Source organism: Carya illinoinensis, chromosome 7 (assembly GCF_018687715.1).
Source record: "Carya illinoinensis cultivar Pawnee chromosome 7, C.illinoinensisPawnee_v1, whole genome shotgun sequence".
Lineage (NCBI taxonomy): Eukaryota > Viridiplantae > Streptophyta > Magnoliopsida > Fagales > Juglandaceae > Carya > Carya illinoinensis.
The window spans coordinates 18,122,963-18,137,769 of record NC_056758.1 but is presented as its reverse complement, the minus strand read 5'-3'; the positions used below and the strand labels follow the sequence as shown (position 1 = coordinate 18,137,769).

Sequence of the window (14,807 nt, the reverse complement as noted above, 5' to 3'; positions counted from 1 at the left end):
TTTTTCTTTTCAGCAATTTGTAAAGGCGGTAACTTCGTTCCCTCTTTTAGCTTGTTGCATCTTTATTTTATTTTTTTTTATAGTTTTTTTTTAAGTTTTGCGTTTTTCTCTACCTTGCATGTACAGGTATAGAGACGTCTTGGGTCGGTTTGCTTGTAGACCTGTGTTAGAATTAGAGTCAGAGTCTAATTTTCTAATCATTTGTTTGATAATTTTTCTAATTCTAGAAAATGAGTGAACACAGAAATCAACCCATTAGGACCCTTCAAGATTACCTCCACCCTACACGCACAGCCACACCATCATGCATCATGATTCCAGCTAATACTTGCCAACTGGATTTTAAAACAGGGATGATACAATTACTCCCTACTTTTCATGGCTTGGAAAATGAAAACTCATATGTGCACATTAGGGAATTTGAGGAAGTAGTTGCAACTTTTCATAGTCAAAATGCAACTGACGACATTGTGAGACTTAAGTTCTTTCATTTCTCTATACTCACTGAGACCACGATTTATTGGGTCATGGAATGAGATGACTCAAGTCTTCTTTAATAAATACTTTCCCCAACATAAGACCAACGCTTTAAAAAGACAAATATCCACCTTTGCACAAAAGGACAGTGAGACTTTATATTAATCTTGGGAGAGATTTAAGGAGTTGTTGAATATGTGTCATCACCATGGGTATAAGAATTGGCACTTAGTGAGCTATTTTTATGAGGGACTTATACCTAGAGAGCGCCAATTTGTAGAGATTATGTGTAATAATGAGTTCTTACAGAAAGATCCTGATGAGCCGTAGAATACCTCAATGAGCTTAGTGAAAAAGCTCACACTTGGACTTAGACTTGGACTAAAAAGCCTTCCTCTTTTGCATGTTATTAGACAAGTTCCTACTTATGCAAAAGTTCTCAAAGATATGTGTACAGTTAAGAGGAAGCACAATGTTAAGAAGATAGCATTTCTGATAGACCAAGTTAGTACTTTGATTGAACAGCAAATTCCTCCTAAGTACAAGGATTCTGGTTGTCCAACCATTACATGTAATATTGGGAATCATGAGTTTGGACAAGCATTGCTAAATTTAGGAGCTAATATTAATTTGATGCCTTATTCCATTTATTTGCAGCTTAGTTTGGGTGAAATCAAGCCAACTTATGTTGTGCTTCAATTGGATGATCATTCAGTTAAGAAACCAAGAGGGATAGTTGAGAATGTTTTTATCCAAATTGAAGAATTTTATTATCATGTTGATTTCTTAATTCTCGACACTAGTTCTCTTGTTGACTCTAATTCTAAAATTTCCTTAATTTTAGGTAGACCTTTTCTCAGTACTGCTAACGCTCTTATTAACTGCAGGAATGGTCTAATGAAGCTCTCTTTTGGGAATATGACTTTCGAGTTGAATATTTTTCATATTGAAAAACAACCAATAGATGATGATGAGTGCCACAAAATTTACATAATTGACACACTCATAGAAAATGAAGTTCACACAACTTATGATTTTGATCCTCTTGAATATTCTCTTGTTAATTCTGAATTTGATACTATTAGTGATGCATCTAATATTGTTGATATTTATGATGTTTTTTATAAAACCCAGGATTATGGAACACGAGCATGGCAACCGAAATTTGAAGATTTGCCTAAGAAATGTGAAAAACATATTCATGTAAGTATGAAAGTACCAAGATTTAAATTGAAACCTTTATCTAAGTCTAAAATCTATAAGATTAAAATGAAAGCGTTTCATGGTAAAAATATTCTTAGGAAGAGGTTTGAGCCTAATGACCGAGTATACTTATATGATTTTGGACTTCACGAGCACCAAGGAAAACTTTGATTTACGTGGACTGGCCTCTTTGTAGTGAAAAATATTTTTGAAAACGGGGCAGTAGAAATAGAGGATCCTAAGGATGGTCAGATCTTTAAAGTAAATCGTCAATGCCTTAAAGTACTAATTGATAGGAAAGTTCCAGAAGGGGAAGACATTCCACTTGTGGATCTATTTTATCAACCTTGACCACACCACGTAGGTATGTTTTTCTTTATTTGTTTTGTTTTATTTTCATTTTCTCTTATTTTCTTTCTTTTCCTTTTTGTTTGTTGTTGTTTTCTTTGTTTTTATTTGCAGGATAGTTTCATTTCGTCATTTCAAGTTACCATCTTTGGTGTTTAGCGAGCTACCCTTGTCACTTATCAGGTGTATTCTACCATATTTAGTTACTCCCCATTCAATTTTGATTCTTAAACATTGAGAATAATGTTTTATTTAAGTTGGGGAGTGGTAGTACAAATTCAGTATTTAAAATGCTTTGTTGGAATTCTATGACATATTTTTATGTGTCAATTTTTAGCATCACACATGCAACATTTTCACATGATTCTCATTCTTAGTTATCTTCGTGAATTCACCAAACGCACCATAATAATTTTTTACTAAAGCATTCATAGAACCCCAAATGCACTCATCCAAGTTTTGCGGTAAAATGGTGGATTGACACATGTAGCTAGAGAACTCTTTTGCTTAAGTATTCATGTGAGTTTGGAGAGGATTGTGTAATACCTTAGTCTTACTATGTGAGTTTTTACGTCATTTTATTTTATTCTTTAAGTTAAATATGTTCATGTAAAGATTTTTATTATTTTATTTAGATGGGTGTGTTTTTACTTTTATGTGGGTTGTTAAAATAAATTAAGTACATGATTTTAAGGCCTTGTAGTATTTTCTCCTTAAATCCTAAAATTTTATGATTTATGAAAGACCACAAATGATTCCCACCATTGGATTGGTAATTGGAATAGTTATCTTCCTAAATCTAATCCTAACCCTCCATTTCCTTAAGCTTTTAATGACCAAAATTTAACTAAGCCTTCTTCTCTTATGAACCATTGGTCTACACATAATAGATGAAGGATTTTATCTTCAAACCCATCGGTCTACACCTAATAGATGAAGGATTTTCTCTTCAAACCCATAGGTCTACACCTAATAGATGAAAGATTTTCTCTTCAAACTCATCGGTCTACACCTAATAGATGAAGGATTTTATCTTCAAACCCATCGGTCTATACCTAATAGATGAAGGATTTTCTCTTCAAACTCATCGGTCTACACCTAATAGATGAAAGATTTTCTCTTCAAACCCATCGGTCTACACCTAACAAATGAAGAACAAGTCTTCTTCATCTCTCTTTCCATGCTAGCCAATGCCACTTCCCTCTTTTCTTCTCCTCTTCACGAAATCAAACTCCTCTCATTTTCTTCAAGCTTTGGACCTTCACTTCACCTCTTGAAAGAATCTAGGCGCTTAAGGTAAATTGTTTAATGTGATTTAATGTGATTTTGGAAGCTAACTAAATTGTTTAGTTTATGTTTTGATGTTATGTTTTATATATATACATATATGCTCTATTTTAAGGGATTAAGTATTTATTTGTGGATGTTTTGATGTTATGTTTTGTATATCTACATATATGCTCTGTTTTAAGGGATTAATTATATATATAAGGCTGTTTTAATGTTCTGTTTTGTGTATATATATAATTATGTTCTGTTTTAAGTGATTAAATGCATATATTGAGTTGTTTTGATGTTATGTTAACTAAATTAACTATTTTCTTATGTTACTCTTGTAAGGATTTGTCGAAAGGGTAGTTAATTGAAGTAACATTAAGGGTAGAAAACGATGTTAGATTTTTAATATTTTAGCTATCGTTAAAAGGGGATCTAAAGGATGTTGGATGAGTTTTAACACACTTGTTATTTATTGGATTAGGATTTTCTGAAGTTAAAGGGATTGCAGCGGATCGAGGTAAGTAGCTATGACCATGCGCCCACGTCAAGTTCTCTTGTGGAAGAATATTTCTCTATCTCTTTCCAAACGTTCCTCTAATTAAAGAATAAATGAGTTTATATTATGTACAAGCCTTTCTTGGTAGCCCCTGTTAAGTATCCTATTGATTATAATTGATTGTATGTATATATGGTAATGCATGCATGTAGTCCCTAAGTCATGAAATTTTTATACATGCTTCTTGAAATAACTAAGATTTTATTTATATGTAAGCATGACATAAAATGTTATTTTCCAAAATAAAAGCATATTCATCGGACTAAGGAAGATATTGAAAATGTTGATTTCAAAGAAAGAAAATGAATGAATTAATGTATGAAAATATGTAATGGCCACATGAAAGGAAATGATATCAAAGAAATGGGCAGATTGCAATGCCGGGTAAGTAGTATTGGTAGTGTACCCAGTGCTGCTCCCTGATAGAAAGGGGTTCCTAACCTGTGGTCACGGGTGGAATCCAGGTCCAATAGGATCACTAACCCCAACACACGGGACGTAATAGTGTGTTGGCCACAAGAAAGTGAAAGATTAAATGAAATGTATGCATGAAAATATGATATATAAGTATGTATGAAAATAAGAAATAAAGATTTTGCATGAAAGTATGAAGTGAGTATATGCATGATAGTAAGAAGTAAGTGTATGCATGATGTTATAAAGAAAGTATATGTATGGAAGTATTCATCTGTCCAGGTACAGATGAATCTACTGAGGAGCTGAGTATTTCTGAGGAGGGAGGGGCCGATGTTTAGTAGTCCCTTGGTAGTTTGGTTTCTTTTTATGAAAATAGATGTTTCTTATGTTTTAATATTGGACCCCACACGGGGATGTTTTATTGAGTTAACTTCTAAACAAGATACCTTCGGGTATAAAGTACATAGTGGGGTAATGGAAACCCCTCCTGCTTTAAGTTAGTTTCCTTTTGTAAAGACTGAAGGGACTGAGTCCCTTTTTGTTTAAAGTAGTTATGTTAAATAAATGGATGACGGACTCTGAGAGTCCTTTGTAAAGGAATGTAAAGGTATGTCTATTAGATGTTTCTTTTAGTTAGAAATTAGAATTTATGCGTGATGCGTTTGAATCGTCTCGCATTATCTTTTAAAAAAAATTAATAAAATAATAATAATAATACTAATAACAATATGGGAATTCGTATATAAATAAATTTACTGTTATAATAGGAAAAAGAATAGGTACAGGATCACGGTCTCGCTCTTAATAGGGTGGGGTTGTGACAAATCTTGGTATCAGAGCAAAGGTTAAGAAGTCCTGTAGACTTTAGGGGTAAACTAGGCTAAGGCCCTCTCTCTAAAGTATGCCAAGCTCCGCAGCAGGTTCAAATGGTATTTATTATTGGATGATATGAATTTTGTAAAGAGATTTCAAGTTATGTATGCTACTTTGTATGAGTTTTTGCTAATGTTATTATTATCCATGTTCTAGTATGGCAACGCAACACAATAACTATAAACGTCGAGGGCGGCCCAGTGTCCATAATCCTGAAGATCAACAAGAATCTCCTAGAGATTCAGAAAACCTTGTGGATGCGGCAACTCGCCTTATAGAGGCTTTCACTAGTGGGCAAACCGCAATGCAAGTACAAGTCCCACATCTGACTGCTTTTGATTGCTTCTGCAAACAGCATCCTCCATTGTTTGATGGCAAGGGTATGGAATTAGATGCAGATAATTGGTTAGAGTGCTTGGAGAAAATTTTCAGTGTAATCAGCTGTACCGAGGAACAAAAGGTAGAATTTGCAGCATATAACTTGGCTGATGTGGCCAATGGGTGGTGGAAGGCCACTCGCAGATTTATTCAACAGGAATTGGGTGAAGCTACCCTATATCATGGAATAAATTTAAAGAGGCATTTAATGACCGGTTCTTTCCTATATCCATTCGAGAGGCCAAGGCCCGAGAGTTTGCTGACTTGAAACAAGGGACAATGACAGTGAGACAGTATGCATCAAAATTTGTGGAGTTGTCGAGATTTGCCCCACACTTGGTCCACACCGAGGCACTGAAGGCCGAGAAGTTTGAGCGATGCCTAAACCCCAGAATTATGGACTCCCTTCTTGCATTGAAAATTAGAAAGTTCGCGGACTTGGAAGATAGAGCAGTGATACTTGAGGAGAATTTACGAGTCCAGGCAGGGGAATTCAATCAAAGGAAGAGGCCATTTTATGCCATGGAGCAAAATAAGGGCAAGAGACCTATGTACAGCCCGATGCCCAAGCCAATCCAAGTGGTCAAACCTCCCCAACGTGGTACAACAGCGCCTCACCCCGCATGCCAAAACTGTGGCAAACGTCATGCTGGGAAGTGCCTTATGGGGACTAACATCTGCTTTAAATGTGGTAAGATAGGTCATTTGGCACGGGAGTGTACAATGCTTGTGGCCCCTAATACTCAAGTGCAGAATCAAGGGCAGAAGAATCTAGCACCGGCTCGAGTTTTCGCATTAACATTTGATGATGCTGATACTTCTCCTAATGTGGTAACAGGTATTCTTCACCTGTTTTCGCATCGTGCTTTAGTACTATTTGATTCTGGTGCTACGCATTCATTTATATCCCGTAAATATGCATGCCTGAGCGAGAGAGCACCTGAACCTCTTGAGCCAGTAATTTCTGTTTCTTCACCTCTCGGGAAATCCATGATTTGTCAATTTGTGCTGAAGGGTTGTGCGATAAAGATACAAGATCGACGTCTCCTTGCTGATTTGATATTATTTGATATGGAGGAGTTCGATGTAATTTTGGGCATGGATTGGTTGTCTCAATACCATGCTAGCTTGGAGTGCTTCAAGAAGGAAGTAATCTTTAGACCACCAAGTGAGTTAGAGTTCCGTTTCTGTGCTGCGGCTAAGAGTATTATGCCGAAGGTGATCTCAGCATTAAAGGCCACCACTATGTTAAGGAAGGGTTGTGCAGGATTTCTTGCTAGTTTGGTGATGCCACAACCAAATGGGCCTAAGTTGCAAAATATAGAGGTGGTGAAGGATTTTCCTGATGTTTTTTCAGACGAACTACCTGGCTTACCTCCGGATAGGGAGATTGAGTTCTCTATAGATATCATTTCGGGAACGGCACCTATCTCTAAAACGCCATACCGGATGGCACCTGTAGAGCTCAAGGAGCTTAAGGATCAATTGCAAGAATTGTTGGAAAAAGGCTTTATTCGCCCTAGTGTATCATCGTGGGGTGCACCAGTTCTCTTTGTGAAAAAGAAGGATGGGTCGTTGCGACTTTGTATTGATTATAGAGAACTTAATAGGGTGACCGTTAAGAATCGGTATCCTCTACCACGGATTGATGATTTATTTGATCAACTTCAAGGATCCCAAGTATTTTCAAAGATTGATCTCCGATCAGGGTACCATCAGTTGAAGATTAAGGCGGAGGATATTCCAAAGACTGTTTTTAGAATGAGATATGGACATTATGAATTTTTAGTGATATCCTTTGGATTGACTAACGCCCCAGCGGCTTTCATGGACTTGATGAATCGTGTCTTTAAGAAGTATATTGATCAGTTTGTAATAGTATTTATTGATGACATTCTTATTTATTCAAGAACCCCGGAAGAACATGTGAAGCATTTGGAGGTTGTTCTTCAAGTTTTGCGGGAGAAGAAATTATATGCTAAGTTGAATAAGTGTGAGTTTTGGTTACAAAAGATTTCTTTTCTTGGTCATATAATTTCAAAGGATGGTATTTCCGTAGATCCTGCAAAGGTGGAGGCAAATAGTGGAATGGCCTAGACCAAAAACTATTCAAGAAATTAGAAGCTTCCTTGGTCTAGCAGGGTATTATCGAAGATTTGTTGGAGGGTTTTCTCGCATCGCAGTTCCTTTAACGACCTTGACCCGAAAGGGTGAGGAATTCATATGGACGGCAGAATGTGAGAAAAGCTTTCAGAAGCTCAAGGAGAAACTTGTGACGGCACCTGTTCTTACTATACCTTTGGGTACGGAAGGATTTGTGATATACAGCGATGCCTCACACAAAGGGTTGGGGTGTGTTCTTATGCAGCATGGAAAAGTTGTAGCGTATGCTTCGTGTCAACTTAAGGATTATGAGTGCAACTACCCAACCCATGATTTAGAGTTGGCTGCTGTGGTATTTGCCTTAAAGATATGACGACATTACCTTTATGGGGAACATTATGAAATTTATACAGACCACAAGAGTCTAATATATTTCTTCACTCAAAAAGAGTTAAATATGAGGCATCGTAGATGGTTAGAGTTATTGAAAGATTATGATTGTAATATCAACTACCACCCCGGCAAAGCTAATGTAGTTGCCGACGCTCTTAGTCAGAAGTCTTCTTCTGGCACTCTCAGGAGCATGTATACTCCCCAGAAATTTGTTCTTCTAGATATGGAGAAGCTGGGAGTGGAAATGGTGAAGGATGTACAAGCAAGGCTGAATAGCCTAGTTCTGGGCCCGACAATATTGGACCAAATTAAAGCTGCTCAAAGTGAAGACCTTAACCTCCAGAAGATCAAAGCAGATATTTTAGAAGGAAAACAACCTGATTTTGTGATTTCTGGTGATGGATCATTGCAGTTTAAAGGAAGATTGCGTGTGCCAGCTAAAAAGGAACTAAGGGATTTAATATTGAGGGAAGCACATCTGTCTCTATACACAGTGCATCCAGGTAGTACCAAAATGTATCGAGACCTGAGACAACACTACTGGTGGAGCGGCATGAAACGAGACGTGGCTAACTTTGTAGCTCAATGCCTGACATGCCAGCAAGTTAAGGCTGAGCATCAAAGACCCTCGGGAGTACTACAGCCACTACCAATACCAGTTTGGACATGGGATGAAATCAACATGGATTTTGTAACTGGATTTCCTAAAGCCCAAGGAGGACAAGATTCTGTGTGGGTGATTGTCGATAGATTATCGAACTCAGCCCACTTCATACCAATTCAGATGACTTACTCAATGAGCAAGTTGGCAGAGATATATGTCAAGGAGATAGTTAGGTTGCACAGAGTTCCGTCCAAGATATTATCGGATAGGGACTCATGGTTTACTTCAGCATTTTGGAGGAGTGTGCAAAGGAACTTGGGGACAGAATTGATTTATAGCACTGCTTTCCACCCTCAGACAGATGGGCAGTCTAAGAGAACAATTCAAATTCTTGAAGATATGTTACGGGCATGTGTCTTGGATTTCAAGGAAAGTTGGATAAAATACTTACCATTAGTTGAATTTGCCTACAATAATAGTCACCAAGAGAGTATCAATGCGGCACCATATGAAGTTTTGTATGGGCGCAAATGTAGATCGCCCCTTTATTGGGACGAGGTTGGTGAGAAAAAGATGTTGGGCCCTGACTTGGTTCAAAATATGCAAGAAAAAGTAGCTATCATTAGAAAGAGGCTTGCCCTAGCTCAAGAGAGACAAAAGAAATATGCCGATCATAGAAGAAGGGAGCTGCACTTTGAGGTAGGAGACAAAGTATTCCTTCGGGTAGCTCCAATGAAAGGAGTTATGAGATTCGGCAAGAAAGGCAAATTAACCCCAAAATACATAGGCCCATTTGAGATTCTTGAAAAGATAGGAGCAGTTGCATATCGACTCGCACTACCCCCAGAATTTTTAGTCATGCATAATGTTTTCCATGTTTCAATGCTTCGAAAATATGTGCATGACCCTACACATGTGTTGGATTATGCACCTCTCCAAGTGCATAAAGATTTCTCATACGAGGAAGCACCAGTCCGAATCTTAGATCGGGAGGTTCGAGTACTTCGCAATAAAACCATTCCGATGGTCAAAGTACTTTGGAACCACCACACTGAGCAAGAGGCAACCTGGGAACATGAAGACGACGTGAGGATTAAATACCCCACTCTTTTTCTTTAAGGTACGTTCAATCTCGAGGACGAGATTATTTTAAGGTGGGGAGAGTTGTAATACCCTAGTCTTACTATGTGAGTTTTTACGTCATTTTATTTTATTCCTTAAGTTAAATATGTTCATGTAAAGATTTTTATTATTTTATTTAGATGGGTGTGTTTTTACTTTTATGTGGGTTGTTAAAATAAAATAAGTACATGATTTTAAGGCCTTGTAGTATTTTCTCCTTAAATCCTAAAATTTTATGATTTATGAAAGACCACAAATGATTCCCACCATTGGATTGGTAATTGGAATAGTTATCTTCCTAAATCTAATCCTAACCCTCCATTTCCTTAAGCTTTTAATGACCAAAATTTAACTAAGCCTTCTTCTCTTGAACCATTGGTCTACACATAATAGATGAAGGATTTTCTCTTCAAACCCATCGGTCTACACCTAATAGATGAAGGATTTTCTCTTCAAACTCATCGGTCTACACCTAATAGATGAAGGATTTTATCTTCAAACCCATCGGTCTACACCTAATAGATGAAGGATTTTCTCTTCAAACCCATCGGTCTACACCTAATAGATGAAAGATTTTCTCTTCAAACCCATCGGTCTACACCTAACAAATGAAGAACAACTCTTCTTCATCTCTCTTTCCATGCTAGCCAACGCCACTTCCCTCTTTTCTTCTCCTCTTCAAGAAATCAAACTCCTCTCATTTTCTTCAAGCTTTGGACCTTCACTTCACCTCTTGAAAGAATCTAGGAGCTTAAGGTAAATTGTTTAATGTGATTTAATGTGATTTTGGAAGCTAACTAAATTGTTTAGTTTATGTTTTGATGTTATGTTTTATATATATACATATATGCTCTGTTTTAAGGGATTAAGTATTTATATGGGGATGTTTTGATATTATGTTTTGTATATCTACATATATACTCTGTTTTAAGGGATTAATTATATATATAAGTGATGACTTGCAAAATTTCATATTGCAGATTTTACAAGTTCGCTCGAGCGGAGGCTTTTGGCCGCTCGAGCGAATTCAGGCAGATTCAAACGCTCGACTGCCGCTCGACAGGGAGCTCGAGCGGGTTGCTGAAAAACAAAGATCGCTCGAGCGGAGACATTGGCCGCTCGAGCGAAATCAGGCAGAGTCGAACGCTCGATGTGCGCTCGATAGGACGCTCGAGCGAAATCAGGCAGAGTCGAACGCTCGACGCGCGCTCGACACCCTGCTCGAGCGAACATCGTATTTTGACAGATTTTAGGTTTTCCGCCGTGAGACCATATAAAAAGCAATTTTTCACTCTAGGGCCGCGAGTTTTGACTGGAGAACACTCTTTGGGACAGAAAAACACAGCTAGAAGGATTCAATTCATTTGTTTTGGAGACGGAATTCCAATTATTGCACATACATTGGAATCATACACGAGCACGGACGAGAGAAAAGCGTTGAATCGTTCCCTTGAGCTTTTGACGACGAGTTGAGGCTGCAAGGAGGATTTTTCAGTGTTTATTTTCTTCTTCCCATCTTCTCAGAACAATTATGGTGAATTCGTTTATGTTGAATTTCATTTCTAGCATGAGCTAAATTTTCTTCATTCTAGGAAAACGATGTAACCTATTTCCGAACTATGCTTGATTGTCTATGCTAATTTAATACAATTCTCTTTGTGTTTATCTGATTTATTCTGAATTTATTGCTTCTAATTAACTGGCCATTGATTAGATGATAAGTAATCTTGTGATTTGCTATCGAAAGAGGGAATCATAGGGTAGATCTTGGATATTTCAGCATAGGTAAGTATAGAGATCGAAAGACTTGTATGAACCTATGTAGTCATTAAATATTTGATCTTATTGCGTTCTTGGTTATTGAATTTGCATATTCTTGTGTGTATTGATAACCAAGAGTCAATTCCAATTGACTATCGAAAGAGGCTTTTAGATTAATTAGAGATTTACTAATAGACAAAAGAGGTTTAAGTTAAATTAGCTGGATGAGAAAAGCATAGTGAAGAATTACGTGAAATCGATTTCCTAGAAGTTTTCTTCCCCATTGAATTTGATCTTTGAACGTCAGTTTTATTTTCTTTGCTTATTTCTCTTTGAGTTGATCTAGTTTTATTTGCAACTACAAAAACCTTAACGATTCCTCTAGATAAAATTGAGATTAGTATAATTTTGGTATTTGGCAAGAGTAAGGTACCAATCCCTGAGGACGATACTCTTCTTATTACTTTACTATAAAACTACGATACTGTACACTTGCAGTTTTGCACCGGTCAATAAGGCTGCTTTAATGTTCTGTTTTGTGTATATATATAATTATGTTCTATTTTAAGTGATTAAATGCATATATGGAGTTGTTTTGACGTTATGTTAACTAAATTAACTATTTTCTTATGTTACTCTTGTAAGGATTTGTCGAAATAGTAGTTAATTGAGGTAACATTAAGGGTAGAAAACGATGTTAGACTTTTAATATTTTAGCTATCGTTAAAAGGAGATCTAAAGGATGTTGGATGAGTTTTAACACACTTGTTATTTATTGGATTAGGATTTTCTGAAGTTAAAGGGATTGCAGCGGATCGAGGTAAGTAGCTATGACCATGCGCCCACGTCAAGTTCTCTTGTGGAAGAATATTTCTCTATCTCTTTCCAAACGTTCCTCTAATTAAAGAATAAATGAGTTTATATTATGTACAAGCCTTTCTTGGTAGCCCCTGTTAAGTATCCTATTGATTATAATTGATTGTATGTATATATGGTAATGCATGCATGTAGTCCCTAAGTCATGAAATTTTTATACATGCTTCTTGAAATAACTAAGATTTTATTTATATGTAAGCATGACATAAAATGTTATTTTCCAAAATAAAAGCATATTCATCGGACTAAGGAAGATATTGAAAATGTTGATTTCAAAGAAAGAAAAGGAATGAATTAATGTATGAAAATATGTAATGGCCACATGAAAGGAAATGATATCAAAGAAATGGGCAGATTGCAATGCCGGGTAAGTAGTATTGGTAGTGTACCCAGTGCTGCTCCCTGATAGAAAGGGGTTCCTAACCTGTGGTCACGGGTGGAATCCAGGTCCAATAGGACCGCTAACCCCAACACACGGGGCGTAATAGTGTGTTCACAAGAAAGTGAAAGATTAAATGAAGTGTATGCATGAAAATATGATATATAAGTATGTATGAAAATAAGAAATAAAGATTTTGCATGAAAGTATGAAGTGAGTATATACATGATAGTAAGAAGTAAGTGTATGCATGATGTTATAAAGAAAGTATATGTATGGAAGTATTGTCAGAATTAGTATTGGTTTATGGATGCATGTTTTCAAAAGAAAGTAATATATGCTTATTAAGTTAACAGCATGGTGTACTGCTTACTGAGTATTAGACTCATTTTGTGTTTATGTTTTAAACGTCCAGGTACAGATGAATCTACTGAGGAGCTGAGTATTTCTGAGGAGGGAGGGGCCGATGTTTAGTAGTCCCTTGGTAGTTTGGTTTCTTTTTATGAAAATATATGTTTCTTATGTTTTAATACTAGACCCCACACAGGGATGTTTTATTGAGTTAACTTGTAGACAAGATACCTTCGGGTATAAAGTATATAGTGGGGTAATGGAAACCCCTCCTGGTTTAAGTTAGTTTCCTTTTGTAAAGACTGAAGGGACTGAGTCCCTTTTTGTTTAAAGTAGTTATATTAAATAAATGGATGACAGACTCTGAGAGTCCTTTGTAAAGGAATGTAAAGATATGTCTATTAGATGTTTCTTTCAGTTAGAAATTAGAATTTATGCGTGATGCGTTCGAATCGTCTCGCATTATCTTTTAAAAAAAATTTAATAAAATAATAATAATAATACTAATAACAATAGGGAATTCATATATAAATAAATTTACTGTTATAATAGGAAAAAGAATAGGTACGGGATCACGGTCTCGCTCTTGATAGGGTGGGGTTGTGACAGATTGAGAGCATACAAATGCAGTAAATTGTGATAAGCGTTTATTGATCTATTGAATTGGGAACTTCTTTTGAAAATATCATTACATGATTTGTGGTAAGATGGTGGATATACTTAGGATATGACAAAGGTAAACTTAGGATCAACGTTTGAGCCTTTCAAGCTAACCATTTCCATCATAGACCACTAGTTGACAACTTTGAACCAATAAACACATGTAGCTTTTTCTTTTCATATGCCCATATCATCCATACCTCTCCACATTGGAGTATAACCTATACACTAATTTTTCTACCCTTTTTACTTCCAAGTGTATACTAGGTGTGGAATTTACATTTTCTTTCTTTTATTTTATCATTTTCAATAAAAAAAAAAAGACGAAAAAAAAAAGAAAAGTACAAGTTGCAAAATGTTCAATTGAGTGAGCTCCGAAAAAAAAAAAGGAAAAAGAAAAGGTTGGTAGAAATGGCAAGAATATCAAAGTGGCATGTGTTTGTCTTCATCAAATTGTTGAGAGAGAGAGAGAGAGAGAGAGAGAGAGAGAGAGAGAGAGAAGAGGAAGAAGAAGGAAAAGCATTATTATTTGATGATCTAAAAAGTTGGAGAGTACATCAAGTGAGAAGTGTCGTCTATTGAGATATTTAATAAAATTTCCTTTGTATGTAATTAGAAGTTTTTGAATCCCTTTCATCCTTTTTTTTTTCATATAGCCCCGAACCCAAGCCATGTTTCAACCTTTTGTGTTGACCGTTCTGATCCTAAGTAAGTTTTTGAAAATACTGGTGGAAGTCTCATTTGTTAGGATTCCTATCATAAGATCAATATTTGCTTATTGCTTGTACATAATTGTCTAATTCCCCATGAGAGTGTGTATACACCTCTTGTCAACTCCATAGAGAGAATACTCACACGAAAAACTTCTATACTCGTGAGTTATGGAGTTGAACCTTTCGCCTAAGATGTTTTTAATGTTGCATGTGTCAAGGTTAGTGGTAAGATGGTTATGGCTTAGAAAACACACACACACACTCTGTGGACAACTATAGGTGGATTGCTTGTGGTAGGGTTGTTGGATTCCTTAG

General features: G+C 36.4%; 1 non-coding gene across 1 annotated transcript; it reads right to left on the bottom strand.

The window, feature by feature from the left end:
- Positions 1–584: 584 nt before the first annotated feature.
- LOC122317615 lies at positions 585–692 on the bottom strand. Its single transcript, XR_006244542.1, has one exon. It is a non-coding gene; the product is annotated as a small nucleolar RNA R71 (small nucleolar RNA).
- Positions 693–14,807: the final 14,115 nt, after the last annotated feature.